Raw genomic sequence first — 17,745 nt, forward strand, 5'->3', positions numbered from 1 at the left:
TAATGAAGAAGAGAGCCTAGATAAAGAACTTAGGTTCATGATTACAAGAATGATCGAAGAAATTAAAGAGGACTAGATACAAACCTGAATGGATTCAAAGAATAAAAATAAACAGTTAAAGGAACTCAGGGAATATAAACAGATGAACAAAATAAGGAAGGCAATAATGTACACAACAAGGAAAGAATATTGAAAGCTGCAAGATAGAAGCATTAACTGAAATATGAAGATAAGCTCATTATAATAATTGTAGATTTCTCAAAAGAATTTCTAGAATCAACAAGAGCATGGAGTGATGTGTTGCAAGGCTGGAAAGAAAATAACTGCTTTACTCTATCCAGCAAAGCTATGGTTGATTATTGAAAGAGAAATAAAAATCTTCCATAGTAAACAAATGCTAAAGGAATTAATGACCACTAAACCAGCATTGAGGAAGATATTAAAAGGAATCTTACATACAGAAGAGGAAGATAGGGGGATAGGGTGGGAGGAGGGGTAGGGGGGAGAAGTGACCCAAACAATGTATGCACATGTGAATAAATTAATAATAAAAAAAGGAAGATAAATGCAACTGGAAAAATATGAGAAAAGAATAAATCCCACTATATGAGTCAAAACCAAATGAGGATTAGGATAGAATCAGTTATTTCAAAAACACCAAAATGACAGGCATTACTACATACCTTTCAATAATAACTCTAAATGTTAATGGTCTCAATTCTCCAATCAAAAGACACAGACTGGTAGGTGGGATTAAAAAACAATACCTAACCATTTACTGCTTACAGTACATGCACTTCACTGAAAAAGACAAACATAGGCATAAAATTAAAGGATGGAAAATAATTTTCAAGCAATTTGGAATCTGAAAGTGAGCAGGAATAGCTGTATTCATATCCAACAAAGCAGACTTTAAAACAAAATTAGTCAGAAGAGAATAAGAAGGCAACTTCATATTGATAAAAGGAGCAGTCCATCAGAAGAAGAAAAACAATTGTAAACTTTTACATACAAAATGAATGTACATGCATTTTCATAAAACAAACACTGTTGGACATAAAAGCACAAATAAATCCCAACATAATAATAGTGGAAGATTTGACATTCACTCATAAAATGGCAGATCATTCATACCAAAAAAAAAATCAACTAGAAAGCTTCAGAACTAAAAAGTACTGTAGATCTAATGGACTTAACATACGTCTACAGAATTTTCCTCCATGGTTGCAAATAGAAATTCTTCTAAGCAACCTTGGAATTTTCTCCAAAAGATATAATACTTTAGGACATAAATAGAATAAAACTACAATATCTCTATTTCTATGTAACTATCTATCATCCTTCTACCTACAAAAAATAGAAGATATTAGATCACATGCAGACTGAAAATCCACCATGAGGAAATAAAAAATATTCCTAGATTAAATGAAAATGGAAACACAAGTTACCAAAACCTTTGGAACAGTAAAAAGGCAGTGTTAGAAGGGAAGTTGATAGCTATGAGTGCAACATTGAGAAATCAAAGGGAGATGTCCAATAAGTAACTAATGATGTATTTCAAATTCTTAGGAAAAGAAGAAAAACCAAAACCTCAAATTAGTAAGCAGAAAGAAATAATAAAGATTAGGGCAGAAGTTAATGAAATAGAGATTAAAAAACAGCACAAAGAATAGATGAAACAAAAAGTTAGTTATTTAAAAACATGAGTAAGATTGATAATTCTTAACAACACTAATGAAAAGAAAGAGAAGACACAAATTAATAAAATTTGAGATGAATATGGAGATATCCCAACAAATACTAATATATTCAGGGAATCATTAAGAATACTTTGAAAACTTACATTCTAATAAACTGGAAAATCTAGAAGAAATCAATAAACTTCTATACTCATGTGACTACTCTAAATTGTCCCAAGAGGATATAAATGACTTAAAGAGATTATTAACAAGATTATTACAGTGTTTCCCAACAAAGAACAGCCTAGGGCCTGATGGATTTTTTTATTGCCAAATTCTAACAGATTATTAAAGAAGAACTAGCACCAAAGCACTTCAAACTATTCCATAAAATAGAAAAGGAAGAATGTCTACCAAACACATTCTATGAATCTTGTATTACATAATAGCCAACTGGATAAGGATACATCAAAAAGAGAAAATTGGAGACTAATTTTTTAAATGAAGATCAATGTGAAAATTCTCAATAAAATACTTGTAAATGGAATTCAACAACACATTAAAAAGATGTTACACCATGATCAGGTTGGTTTCATTCTAGGAATGCAAGGATGGTTCAACATACACAAATCAATAAATATAATATAGCACATAAACAGAATTAAGGACAAAAATCACATGATCATCTCAATAGTTACTTAAAAATCCTTTGACAAAATGCAACATTCCTTCATGGTGAAAGTCCTGAAATAGCTAGGAATAGAAGAAGCATACTTCAACATAATAAAGACTATGTGTGGCAAACCCATAGGCAACACTGTAGTAAATGAGGAAAACTGAATCTATTTCCTCTAAAATGAGGGAGAAGACAAGGGTGTCCACTCTCTCCACTCATATTTAATATAGGACTAGAATTCCCTGCCATAGCAAAAAAGAAAGAGAAAGAAATAAAAAGGAATATAAATAGGAAGGGACAATATCAAAGTATCCTTATTTGTAGATGATACCATCCTATGCTTAAAACACCCAAAAGACTCCACCAAAAAATCTTATAATATCTGATAAGCATTTGGGACAGGATACAAAATCAGTATACAAACCTAAGTAGCTTTTCTATAAACCAACAATGAATGAGCAGAGAAAGAAATCAGGAAAACAATCCCATTCACAACAGCCTCAAAGTAAAATACCTAGTAATATACTTAACTAAGGACGTGAAATACTTATACAATGAAACCTATAAAACATCAAAATTCTAGTCAAAATTTCAATGTCATTCTTTATAGAAATAGAAAAATCAATCCAAGAGTTCATATGGAAGCATAAAAAGCTATGAATAACTAAAGCAATCCTGAGTAAAAAGAGCAATGTCAGAGCTATCAGAATACCTGACTCAAAGCTATACTACAGAGCCATAGTAACAAAAAGCATGGTAGTGGCACAAAAACAGATATGTAGACCAATTGAATAGAATACAAGATCCAAGCAAAAACCCACACAGCTACAGCGATCTGATTATTAACAAAGGAGCCAAAAATCTACCTGGGAGAAAAAAGACAGCCTCTTCAAATGGTGTTAAGAAAATTAGATACTCACATAAAACAGACTGAATCTAGACCCCTGTCTCTCACCCTGTACAAAAATTAATTCAAAATGCATCAAAGATATTAACGTAAGATCAAAAATTTTGAAAGTCTTGTAGAAAAACAAGGAAAATACCTGGAAGTGTTAGGATAGACAACACTTTCCTAAGGAGGACTCATTTGAGGAGAAATTAAGAGTGAGAATTGACAAATGGGATTATTGCTGCACATCAAAGGAAACAAATTCCAGAATAAGAAGCAACTCAGAATGGAAGAAAACCTTTGCAAGCTATTAATCCTACAAAGAGTTAATATCCAAAACATATTAAGAGCTAAAAACAACAACCACCAAAAGAATGAATTATCCACTTAATTGAAGGGCAAAGAAATAGTTCTCAAAAGCAGAAGTACAATTACTAATAAATACACAAAGAACTATTCAACATACTTTGCCATAAGAAAAATACAGGAGTTTCCAAGATGTCAGCTAGAGGTAGGAAGCAGAAAGCAAGCCTCCTATAGTGAAATATTGGAGAGACCCTGGAGACACACTTTGCAGGCATAATCACTGAGAAAAGGCTTAACTTTGACCCCTCCACATCTCCAGCCGGCGCAGAGAATTTCCACCTCAAGTTAAACGGAGAAACGAGGAGGGCCCCCGGGGCCGCCAGTGGCTGGCATACAGACGGCTTGGGAAGACGTGGACCAGGTGAGCTTCGCAGAACTGCGGTACTCCCACAGACAAGCCTGGGCCAGAGCAGCATAGCCCCTGGACAGACTAACCTCCACCCGGGGAAAAAAAGAAACTGAGTAATAAGCAATAAGAACAATTAAGACACGCTGGAAAGAGGGTGGGGCACCCTGACCCCTGAAGACTGGGGGAAGGGAATCCTTCCCGGGACTGTAAATAAACAAGCCGGGTGGGGCGGAGAGCCTCTGGTGGGAGCAGGGTACATGCCCAGCAACCAGGAGTGGGAAAGCCTGTGAGAGTGTCAGAGGGAGAAAAACTCCACAGGAGAGGAGGGAAGACCCACTTCCCACATGAACTGTAAATAAACATGGCGGCCAGCAGGAGCAGCAGCACCGCCCAGAAAGCAGGAGCAGGAAAGCTTGTGAAAGTGGAGGTGGGAGGAAAACTGCACAGGAGAGGGGGGAAGACCCACCTCCCACATGAACTGTAAATAAACACGCAGGCCTGACAACGCGGGGGCAGTGTCACCTTTCCCAGTGCTTGGAAAGGGGAAAGTCTGTAGCAGAGGCACCCGCACAGGAGAACTCTGAGCAAACAAAGCCTGTGGGACCGGTGAGTGCTAAGTTCACCACAGAGATCTGCATAAATAACGCCGCCAGCTACAGCAGGCTGAGAGCAGCAGGCAGGCAAGCCACAGTTGCAGATACCACTCACAGAACTGTCTCCAGACTGCTCTTTTCTTTTTCTCCCTACCTTTGATGAGAGAACAACTGAATTACACCTGCAAGCCGAAAAACTTACTGAAACTGTATTGCATTTGAACTTGGGACACTTGGTGGGGCTTTTTTTGTTTTTTTGGTGTGTGTGTGTGTGTGTGTAGTTTTGATCTACTTTATGCAACCCCTTTGATGAGACAACTACAGAACAACATCTGAGGCACCATCTCCAGGACTGGAGACAGACACCCAAATTATTAAGACAGAAACTGCATTGCATATAAACTTGGAAGTTTTTTGTTTGTTTTTTTTTTTAATTTTCTATTTCCCATTTTATTTTAATTCATTTTCATATATAGATATTTCTTTTATTTACTTAGTTTTTATTTTTTTATCTTTGATTTTCAATCCTCTCTCTGTCTCTCTAATGTCTGTTCAGCTTCCTGTCGATTAGTACACTAATGTTCCCTGCTTATACATTTGAAACTTTCTTATCTGAAACCTTGTTCTGCTTTCTCCCTCTTGTCTGTATATTTGTTTTCCCCTTTTCTTTAACTTCTTGCTTTCCATCTCAGCTCACCCTTCCATTCTAAATATTACCATTGTTATTATTACAACCTAGAAAATACTTAATTGCACACAGTACAGGGACAGTAACAACACCAAAGACAGAAAAAACAGGGAAACCAGTTTCCCCACAGCAAAAAATTAGTAAAGGAACCAGAGGGGAATGAAGAGAACAGAAACTCAGATCCAGACTCCAACAAAATGAAGATAAACTATGCCAAAGGGCCCAATGAAGCCCACAAGAATAATTTAAAAGAAGACATTCTACAAGTACTCAATGAGAATTTTATAGAGATGATATTGGATAGGGTCAGCCAAAATGTACAGGAGACACTCAAGAAATTCCAAGACAACAAAAATAGACAATTTGAAAAGCAAAAGAAGAAACAAAGGAAACCATAGAAGCACTGTATAAACACCAAAGTGAAAGAGAGAACACAGTGAATAAATGGATAAATGAACTCAGGACAAAAATAGACCATATTAAAGAGGAAAACTGCCTGGATACGGAAAACCTCAGAAAAAAGAACGAAACAGAACTGCAAAACAAAACGGAAGGCCAATCCAGCAGAATAGAACAAACAGAAGACAGAATCTCAGAACTTGAAGATGAAATGGTAATCAAAGGAAAAACTGAACAACATTAATTAAACAACTCAAGACCTGTGAAAAGAAAATGCAAGAACTCACTGACTCCATCAAAAGACCAAACTTGAGAATCATGGGCATCGAAGAAGGAGAAGAGGTGCAAGCGAAGGGAATGCGTATTATATTCAACAAATAATAATGGAAAGTTTCCCAAATCTAGAGAAAGATATTCCCATACAGATGCAAGAGGCCTCCAGGACACCAAACAGACCAGATCAAAATAGAACTACTCCATGGCATATCATCATTAAAACAAGTTCAGAAACTAAGGAAAGAATATTGAAGGCTGTAAGAGAGAAAAAACAAGTAACATACAAAGGTAAACCCATCAAAATCACAGCAGACTTCTCAACAGAAACATTAAAAGCAAGAAGAGCGTGGGGTGAGATCTTCCAGGCATTGAATGAAAATAACTTCAACCCCAGGATACTCTACCCAGCAAAGCTATCATTCAAAATAGATGGAGCAATAAAAGTCTTCCATGTTAAGCAGAAACTAAAACAATATATGACCACAAAGCCACCATTACAAAAGATTCTGCAAGGGATTCTGCACACAGAAAGTGACACCCAGCTTAACCATGAAAAGGCAGGCAGCACCAAACCACAGAAAAGAAAAAGCAAGACAGTAGAGAGTAACATCAAGTTAGGTACACACAATCAAACCTTCAAACAACTAAGACAACTAAATGACAGGAATCACCACATACCTGTCAGTACTAACACTTAATGTTAATGGACTTAATTCACCCATCAAAAGACACTGTTTGACAAAATGGATTAAAAAAGAAGATCCAACAATTTGTTGCTTACAGGAGACTCATCTCACCGACAGAAATAAGCATATGCTTAGGATGAAAGGCTGGAAGAAGATTTACCAAGCCAATGACCCCTGAAAACAGGCAGGAGTAGCAATACTTATCTCTGACAAACTAGACTTTAAACCTACATTGATCAAACAAGATAAAGAAGGACATTCCATACTAATAAAAGGGGAAATAGACCAAAAGGAAATAATAATCATCAATCTGTACGCACCCAATGTCAACGCACCCAATTTCATCAAACATACCCTGAAAGACCTAAAAGCATATATAAACGCCAACACAGTGGTTGTGGGAGACTTTAACACTCCATTATCATCAATAGATAGGTCATCCAAACAAAAACTCAATAAAGAAATCCAAGATCTAAAATATGCAGTAGATCTAATGGACCTAGTAGATGTCTACAGAACATTTCATCCAACCTCTACACAATATACATTCTTCTCAGCAGCCCATGGAACCTTCTCCAAAATAGATCATATCCTAGGGCACAAAGCAAGCCTCAGCAAATATAAGAAAATAGAAATTATACTGTGCATACTATCTGATCACAATCCAGTAAAAGTAGAACTCAACAACAAAAGTAAAGACAAAAAACATGCAAAGAGCTAGAAACTAAATAACTCATTACTTAATGCGCAATAGATCATCAATGAAATAAAAGAGGAAATTAAAAAGTTCCTGGAAGTCAATGAAAATGAAAACACAACCTACTGGAACCTATGGGACACAGCTAAGGCAGTCCTGAGAGGAAAGTTTATAGTCATGAGTGCATATATTAAAAAGACTGAAAGATCCCAAATCAATGACCTAATGATACATTTCAAACTCCTAGAAAAACAAGAACAAGCAAATCCCAAAACAAATAGAAGGAGAGAAATAATAAAAATAAGAGCTGAAATCAACAAAATAGAAACCAAAAAAACCATACAAAGAATTAATGAAACAAAAAGTTGGTTCTTTGAAAAAATAAACAAGATCGATAGACCCCTGGCAAACCTGACTAAAATGAGGAGAGAAAAAACCCTAATTAGTAGAATCAGGAATGCAAAAGGGGAGATAACAACAAACACCATGGAAGTCCAGGAAATCATCAGAGACTACTTTGAGAACCTATATTCAAATAATTTGAAAACCTAAAAGAAATGGACAGATTTCTAGATACATATGATCATCCAAAACTGAACCAAGAGGAAATTAATCACCTGAATAGACCTATAACACAAAATAAAATTGAAGCAGCAATCAAGAGTCTCCCCAAAAAGAAAAGTCCAGGACCTGATGGATTCTCTGCTGAATTCTATCAGACCTTTAAAGAAGAACTGATACCAACCCTCCTTAAACTGTTCCATGAAATAGAAAGGGAAGGAAAACTGCCAAAACATTTTATGAAGCCAGTATTACACTTATCCCAAAACCAGGCAAAGACACCTCCAAACAGGAGAACTATAGGCCAATCTCCTTAATGAACATCGATGCAAAAAATCCTCAAAAAAACAATGGCAAACCGAATTCAGCAACGCATCAAAAAGATTATTCACCACGACCAAGTAGGCTTCATCCCAGGGATGCAGGGGTGGTTCAACATACGAAAATCAATAAACGTAATAAACCACATTAACAGAAGCAAAGACAAAAACCACTTGATCATCTCAATAGATGCAGAAAAAGCCTTTGATAAGATCCAACATCATTTCATGATAAAAGCTCTAAGAAAACTAGGAATAGAAGGAAAGTTCCTCAACATTATAAAAGCTACATATGACAAACCTACAGCCAGCATTATCTTAACAGAGAAAAACTGAAACCATTCCCTCTAAAATCAGGGAGCAGACAAGGATGCCCAACATAGTACTGGAATTCCTAGCCAGAGCAATTAGGCAAGAAGAAGGAATAAAAGGAATACAAATAGGTAAAGAAACTGTCAAAATATCCCTATTTACAGATGACATGATCCTATACCTTAAAGACCCAAAAAACTCTACTCAGAAGCTTCTAGACATCATGAATAGCTATAGCAATGTAGCAGGATATAAAATCAACATAGAAAAATCATTAGCATTTCTATACAGTAACAATGAGCAAACGGAAAAAGAATGTATGAAAACAATTCCATTTACAATAGCCTCAAACAAAATCAAATACCTAGGTGTAAACCTAACAAAAGATGTGAAAGACCTCTACAAGGAAAACTACAAACTTCTGAAGAAAGAGATTGAGGAAGACTATAGAAAGTGGAGAGATCTCCCATGCTCATGGATTGGTAGAATCAACATAGTAAAAATGTCGATACTCCCCAAAGTAATCTACATGTTTAATGCAATTCCCATCAAAATTCCAATGACATTCATTAAAGACATTGAAAAATCTACCATTAAATTTATATGGAAACACAAGAGGCCACGAATAGCCAAGGCAATACTCAGTCAAAGAACAATGCAGGAGGTATCACAATACCTGACTTCAAACTATATTACAAAGCAGTAACAATAAAAACAGCCAGGTACTAGCACAAAAACAGACATGAAGACCAGTGGGACAGAATAGAGGACCCAGATATGAAGCCACACAACTATAACCAACTTGTCTTTGACAAAGGAGCTAAAAATATACGATGGAGAAATAGCAGCCTCTTCAACAAAAACTGCTGGGAAAACTGGTTAGCAGTCTGCAAAAAACTGAAACTAGATCCATGTATATCACCTTATACCAATATTAACTCAAAGTGGATCAAGGATCTTAATATCAGACCACAAACTCTAAAGTTGATACAGGAAAGAGTAGGAAATACTCTGGAGTTAGTAGGTATAGGTAAGAACTTTCTCAACGAAATCCCAGCAGCATAGTAACTAAGAGATAGCATAGATAAATGGGACCTCATAAAGCTAAAAAGCTTCTGTTCATCAAAAGAAATGGTCTCTAAACTGAAGAGAACACCCACAGAGTGGGAGAAAATATTTGCCAACTATACATCAAAGGACTGATAACCAGACTATATAGGGAACTTATAAAACTAAATTCTACCAAAATTAATGAACCAATAAAGAAATGGGCAAGTGAACTAAACAGAACTTTCTCAAAAGAAGAAATTCAAATGGCCAAAAAACACATGAAAAAATGCTCACCATCTCTAGCAATAAAGGAAATGCAAATTAAAACCACACTAAGATTCCACCTCACCCCTTTAGAATAGCCATCATCAACAACACCACCAACAACAGGTGTTGGCGAGGATGCGGGGGAAAAAGGAACCCTCTTACACTGTTGGTGGGAATGTAGACTAGTACAACCACTCTGGAAAAAAATTTGGAGGCTACTTAAAAAGCTAGACATCGATCTACCATTTGATCCAGCCATACCACTCTTGGGGATATACCCCAAAGTCTGTGACACAGGTTATTCCAGAGGCACTTGCACACCCATGTTTATTGCGGCACTATTCACAATAGCCAAGTTATGGAAACAGCCAAGATGCCCCACCATTGATGAATGGATTAAGAAAATGTGGTATCTATACACAATGGAATTTTATGCAGCCATGAAGAAGAACAAAATGTTATCATTCGCTGGTAAATGGATGGATTTGGAGAACATCATTCTGAGTGAGGTTAGCCTGGCCCAAAAGACCAACAGTCATATGTTCTTCCTCATTTGTGGACATTAGATCAAGGGCAAACACAACAATGGGATTAGACTATGAGCACATGATAAAAGCGAGAGCACACAAGGGAGGGGTGAGGATAGGTAAGACACCTAAAAAACTAGCTAGCATTTGTTGCCCTTAATGCAGAGAAACTAAAGCAGATACCTTAAAAGCAACTGAGGCCAATAGGAAAAGGGGAACAGGTACTAGAGAAAAGGTTAGATCAAAGTTTAGACCTAGAAGGTAACACCCACACACAGGAAATCAATGTGAGTCAACTCCCTGTATAGCTATCCTCATCTCAACCAGCAAAAACCCTTGTCCCTTCCTGTTATTGCTTATACTCTCTCTTCAACAAAATTAGAGATAAGGGCAAAATAGTTTCTGCTGGGTATTGAGTGGGGGGGGTGAGGAAGGGGGTGGAGTGGGTGGTAAGAGAGGGGGTGGGGGCAGGGGGGAGAAATGACCCAAGCCTTGTATGCAAATATGAATAATAAAAGAAAAAGGAAAAAAAAAAAGAAAACTTAAAAAAAAAAAAAAGAAAAATGCAAATCAAAACTAAATTGAGATTCCATCCTGCCTCAATCAGAATGGCTATAATCAAGGAAACAAACAATAACAAATGGTGGGGATGTGGGAAAAAAGGAACTCCTTACATACTTTTGGTGGGAAGGTAAATTAGTGAAGGCACTAATGAAATCAGTATGTAGGTTCTTCAAAAATTAAAAAAAAAAAAAAAACTACCATATAATCCTCATACCATTCCTGGGCTTTTATCTGAAAGAATGTTAAGTCCACACACAATAGAGAAACCTGCACCCTCTTTCTTTATAGCAGCACTATTCACAATAGCCCAGCTATGGAACCATCCTATGTTCCCAACAACAGATGATTTGTCAAAGAAAATGTGGTACTTATGTACAATGGAGTATTATTTTAGCTGTAAAATATTAATAATGGAAAACAGGACTGTAAAATAGGTACAGTGTGTGGGGGGTACTAGTGGGAGGAGGAGGGGGAATAAAGGAGATTGAGGTGAGGATATATGGTAGATGGACTTCACATACCCATATGAAACAGAACTAAGAAACCTCTTGCAATTGGTTAAAGTGGGGAAAGGAAAGGGGTTGAGGGGGACAGACGATGGGGGCAACATGAATAATGCACAATAAAAGTCTAATCAGAATTTATCACTATGAATCCACCCCTTGTATAATGAATATATCCTTATAAAATTTATTAAGAGAAAAGAAAAAATAATAAAATAGCAATAACCACAACTTAAGAAAAGAATGAAAACATGTCATTTTCATGAAAATGCATGGAATTGGAGATCATCATGTTAAATGAGATTAGCCAAACTCAGAAAGATAAACATCACAATTTCATTCATATGTGTAATCTATACCTCAAAAAATAATTTGAAATGATCCCACAAGGTTTGGTGGGGGTACCTATTGATGGGGTAGGGGGAAAGCAAAGAATATTATATGTATGAAAATAATGTAACAAAACCCACTAAAAACTGTTACAAAGCAGTGGGGAGGAGAGAAAGAGGTGAAGCTAGGATGTATGAAGATAGGATGTATTTGATGAAAGTACATTATGTGTATATTGTAAAGATCACAATGAAACCCTGTTGTATAATTAATTAATGCTAACAAAAATTAAATTAAAAATATCCCAAAATAATTAAAACAATGTTGGTCTTGCATCAATCTGAAAGCTATCTGGTCACTGGATACCACTTGATAAGTACTAGTTGCACAAAGCTTTTAATCTTTTTTTCAAAGTTAAGAAGTACTTTAATAATTTTCTTTCAGTACTTCTATATTTTGCACTTTGAAAATACCAGACATATAAGAGCTCAACAAATATTTGTTGAAGAAATATTTGCATATACTTCTTAGTATGATTGTAACATCCATACAATTAAAAACAGTTTAAACCAATTAGACAATTTCATATCATTACATTTATAACACAACAGTACAATTCATTATTCTACCTATGAGTATATAATTTGTATATCCAATGCCTTAACTTTAAATATTTTTTCCATTATAGTGAATATCATCAAAATGATTTCCAGGTTTCTGAATTTCTGTTTACAACTTTAGCTCCCCTTTATGAGGCCCAAGCTCTGCTAGGTCATACAAGTCTGTGTGGGTGTGCTCACACACTTGTGCACATGTGTGTAGAATACAGAGTGTTCTGCACATAGTGATGCATATACATATAAAAGTGGAGGCATTCTAAGTTGTTCACTACAGATATTGGAGCAAAATAAAATTAGTTTATGAACTATAACATTACAAAACAGAATTTCTAGGTGGTACAAATTTTTAAATTTATTTGTACTATGTGTGTGTTCATAATACCTTTTAAGCACTGGAGGTTAGGCCTTAAAGAACAAGCTACATGGTATAACTTATAATTTGAATTTTTGTTACTCTTCTGTGTTTAGTATTAAAAGTATGACAGGAATATTACTGTCTATTTCAAACAAAATTAGTGGAAAAAGATGCATTTTTCCTCGTGAACGACAGCCTATTGAATAGTTCTACCAATTCTCTGTGTCATTAGACTGCCCAGGATGTGGAGAAACTAACCTATTTAACTCCTCTCTGGCTTGGGACCTTTATACCTTTTTTCATCCACAATGTTTTCATTTTTGTTGCTAGCAAAACTATTTCTTTTCACTTTTAGCTTTTCTAGAGTTACAAAATTAATCCATTAAAATCTTCTTTTCTTTTTAAGAATAAATGTCTAGGAGTGTAATACTGAGTCAGAGAGCAATAGTTGCTTAAATGTTACAAAATGATTTCTCACCTGTCCGAATTTATTCTCCTACAGGGATGTTACAGAATGCTATTTTCTCTCATTTGTTAAGCAATTTTTATTTTCATGATTTGCATGGTATTTCTTTATTATTAAAATTATGCATACAATTACTTTTAGGGTAGAACACGTTTATACCAGCTATCTGGAGGCTTGTCAGTTTTCCACAAATTACTTATTCCACCTTTTTCCTGAGCCAAGCTCATTTTGCCTGCCTCAGTGTGCCAATCACTGAAACAATGAGTTTTGCAAAAGTGAAAGTGTTTACTCATGAGACAGACAAGCATGTGGACACAGGAGAGTAAGTCTCAAATCTGCCTCAAGAGGGATAGGGTTTAGGGGTATTTATGGTACAAAGAAAAAAAATGGTCTATGGCATGGGGAATGATGATAGGAAGTAAGGGGGACTGAAATAGTTGATGTTTTTTGATGTGTCAAACATCATGGCTCTTCATAGGATGCATGTTCAGAAAATGGCTGCATTAGCATGATCTGCAGATGGAACTTTGGTCCTCCACAGCTAAATGGCATACACGAGTGTTTGCATAGGCCCAAACGAAGGGCTCAGACACTTCAACTGGTTTGAACTAAACAAGGCTGAAATTCAAATTCTGACAAAAAAAATAAAACAACTGTTAACTGCCATAATCATATGTCAGAGGTTTTCTCTATTTACCAAATATATTGGGGCTCTAATATTTTACTGTTTAGGTAAGTGATTTCTAAAATTAGTGACGCAAATGGCCCAAACAATATATGCACATATGAATAAATGAACAAAAAAAGCAAGTGACGCTTGTTTTGATCAGTTTTATTCCCTAGACAATGCATCTTTTTTTAAAAAATGCATATATTTTTTAACTACTCTAGAATGTGTTGCAAATACTTTAAATGTTCACAATAGTTTTCTTTAAGTTATTCAATGTTTAACGTAGTCAATGTTAAGTCAAATCTGTCTGTCTACTCTGAGATTGCCTCCCTTGTCTTGTTTGCTTCCTCCACCTCTCACTCGCACATTGCATTAATCAATTTGGGCTGCTTTAATAAAGTACTACAAATTGAGTGGATTAGTCAACAGAAATGAATTCCTCACAGTGGAGGATAGTGGTCCAAGAACAAAACATAAGCATGTTTTGTATCTGGTGAGGCATTTCCTGTCTTGAAGAGACTGCTGGCCTCCTGTGTCTGCATATGAACTTCCTCTGTGCCATGCATGGAGAGAAGAATCCCTGGTGTCCCTTCCTCTCATAAAGACACCAATCCTACTAGGCCTAAACTTATTTGACCTTAATTAAAATCAAGGACTTAAAGTTTCTATCTCTAATAGATTACAGGGTTGGGGATTCAACATGAATTTTAGACAGATACAGTTCAACCTAACCCAGACATCTACTTGTCTATTCACTCCAATTGCTATTTTGGCCTCCATGTCTTAAATTTCAATATTTATTCCAGTTGGGAATCCTCTTATGTAATATCTTAAATTCAAAGGTATTTTTTCATGCCAATAACTATAACTGAATTACTCATAATTTCTCCACTTTTATAAAAGTCATCTGTGCCACTAGGGTTCTAACATCTCTCAATTTTCTCTCATATGCACATCTATTTCTTATCTTTCTTTTTGCTTAATCAATCTATTGATTCTTGCAGAAATATTGCCTCATTTTAATTATTATTGTAGTGTAGCTCTTAAAAGTGTTTCTCATTTTTTTAAATTATTGACTTTCATCATTTTCATTCCTATTCCTTATTGTTCCAGATGAGCACTTGAATTTAATTAGATTCCCTAATCACATTACAATTAAAAATGACTTTTGTTTTAGAAAAGCAATAGCATCTTATTACAAAATGATAAAGGAAAATGAGGAAAGGAGAAGAAATTTATTTTCCTCATCCTCTTTATGTGTCTATCTATGGTATCGATATTTTTGCCTATATTTCCAAATTGAATTTTTGTTTAGAACACCTACTTCCCTAAGAAAGAACACTTTAGGACTAGTTGGCTTCTGTTGAATTTTATAACTATTGAAGAGGGAAATATTTCCAGTTGAATATATATTTTCAAAGTTTTGAATTTATCCTTTTTCCTTGATACCAGGCAGATGAATAAGGAAAAATACGTGAAATTTATTATGTGCCTAATCATGGTATCCGCACATATATGCTATGAGACTCAAAAGGGCACAAGATGGTTGACCCTTACAAAGAGAATAGAGGGCTTGTTTGCTGAGGAAAAGCAAGAGAATGTCAGGCTGTAGAAGTCTGGGGTGTACAGAGAGCAAGTGTTGTCTTGTGATGCAGATGAAAATTCTCACAGCAACCTCTGGTTGTTGAAACAGGTGTCAAACTTCCCCCATTCAATCTACTGAATTCTGTCAGGCCACATGTTATATCAATATAGCAGCAAATGTTCATTTAGTACTTCCATGTGACAAGTAGTGCCTGATGCTTTACATATGTTAAATTTATCTTCACATATTCTTCTTAGTTGGTATTATTATCATTCCAATTATATACTTCAGGAAATAGAAACACATATAAACTACAGAATACAACTAATAATTAGAAGTATTAGAATTTGAATACAGCTAGTTTTACTCTACAGTCTGTGTTCTTAAACATTTGTGTCTCTTTCCTTTCATGGTCAGTTTTCATTGTCAATTCCCCTAAGCCACAGTCCCTAATTATTCAACCACAAGTCTAAGTAGTGCTGTGAAGGTAATCTGTAGACATTTTTAACATATGCAATAAGTTGATTTCCAGGAAAGGAGATTGCTCTTGATAACCTGGTTCAATCAGCATACAGACTTTAACAGAAGAACTGAAGTTTCCCTGAAAGGGGGCAAATATTTCTATGTACATTCTGTAGCTTCATCTCCCATATGAGTTTCTTACCAGCAGCACAACATGTACTAGAAGAATCAGAATCAAGTGTTCAAGTCTTATGAAAAAGTTATTTCTACATATGAGTCCATAATTGGTCAATAAATTGTAAAGACATTTAGGTGAATAAGATGAAAAGGAAAACACCCTTTAAGATCTATGTGGAGAGTTTCTTAAGCCTATGTTGTAATAAAATAAGCGAGAAAAGTGAGAAAATAAGAGTGATTCAGAAAACATGTCACCTACCATAGATAATAAGGAAGGATGATGTCGGAGTCAGCAGTGGGACCTTGCCTGTGTGAGTTGGTACTGGCCTTGTGAGAAAACGCCAAGGAACTGAAGCAAAAGTCTCAGAACCAGATGTCCAGAAAAACAACAGTGCTCAAGCTTCCCTAGATGGTTTTGTGTCCTTCAGATGTTAATAAGAAGGTTATGCTGACCATGTGCTTTTCCTGCTTCTCTGTTCCCGTTTTAAAAGCAACACAACAAAAAGTTAATTTTAACTATGCTTCCCTGTACTAATGTAACCTTGACACATAATACTTGGCATGCTTTTTCTGACCAAATGCTGTCTGTGAAAAAGGAGTTTATAAAAAGCAGAAGTGATCTTCATTAAAGTGGCTATTGAGCAGAACTCAGTAGTCCCCTCATCTTTTATGGCTCTGGTCACCCAGGTTCAGCCAATGAATGGCAATAGGATGACAGCTGCCCAGTGGGCCTGGGGACATTCATCCCAGATTAGGGAAGCTCTTGTGTTTAGACTCTGCCAGGTAGAATTAGAGTAGGCAAAGGGTGTGTTTGGTACAGGAAGCCACATTCCACAATACCAGGCATGTATGAAGATTAATTGTTCTTATCAGGTTGATTTAATGGTCCAAGTTGTACATACACCTGAGATTCCTGTACTTTTCCTGACCAACCACCTAATGGCTCTTTGCAACAAATGTAAGAGGATTTTGCTGGAAACCTTGTCCACCCATCTTCTAGAAAATCTTCTACTTTCCTTATAGACATTATTTCCCTTAACCTGGTCTCATAAAATTTCTTACAGAAAATACTCAATTTAGTACTGCCAGCCTTCCCTGATTTCTCATTTTTGTTACAGACATTTTCCCTTTCCCCATTTTTCCTTAATAAATGTAATGAAAAATTCAGAGAAAGTGTATTTAAATAAATGAAGTCAATTCATTAGCTTTAAAAAGCAATTTGTTTTTGTGGGGCTATTGAATGTGATGGGAGCTAAGATAGGCATGTAACTTTACTATTTGTTAATTTTCTTAAATGTTTTTGAATCACTTCATCGTAGTCTTCTTATAACATATGTATAACAGAAAAATGTTTTGTCTCTTTATGGTGGTCTCAGTTTTTTGGATAGAATATGTCAATCAATATCTTTGCACAGTAGTTCTAAAAGTAAGCTGACACATTCTTATTCAACAAAGTCAGCGGTTTATAAGTGTCTGTCATTTTTGTTTTAAAATTTGTTCTCATTATTGGCCAGAGTTCTTCATTCTCTCATATGTACTGATTATTTATTTTGTTTTTGGTACAAGTCAGATATATAAATTATATTTCTTTTTTTAAAGTGAAAACACAGAAAACCAGAAAAGAAGAATCAAATTCTAAGGAAAACAACTAGTTTTGAAATTAAACACACATTCTGGT

The 17,745-nt window shown here is 35.6% G+C and overlaps 1 long non-coding RNA gene across 2 annotated transcripts in view; it reads right to left on the reverse strand.

The window, feature by feature from the left end:
- LOC141415046 (uncharacterized) overlaps positions 1-16,480 on the reverse strand; it is an 88,061-nt gene extending 71,581 nt beyond the window's left edge. For both annotated transcript variants that reach the window (XR_012440074.1, XR_012440075.1), the window contains exon 1: positions 16,327-16,480. This is a non-coding gene — a long non-coding RNA (uncharacterized lncRNA). The remainder of the gene's footprint in view (positions 1-16,326) is intronic.
- Positions 16,481-17,745: the final 1,265 nt, after the last annotated feature.

Source organism: Castor canadensis, chromosome 12 (genome assembly GCF_047511655.1).
Source record: "Castor canadensis chromosome 12, mCasCan1.hap1v2, whole genome shotgun sequence".
Classification (NCBI taxonomy): domain Eukaryota; kingdom Metazoa; phylum Chordata; class Mammalia; order Rodentia; family Castoridae; genus Castor; species Castor canadensis.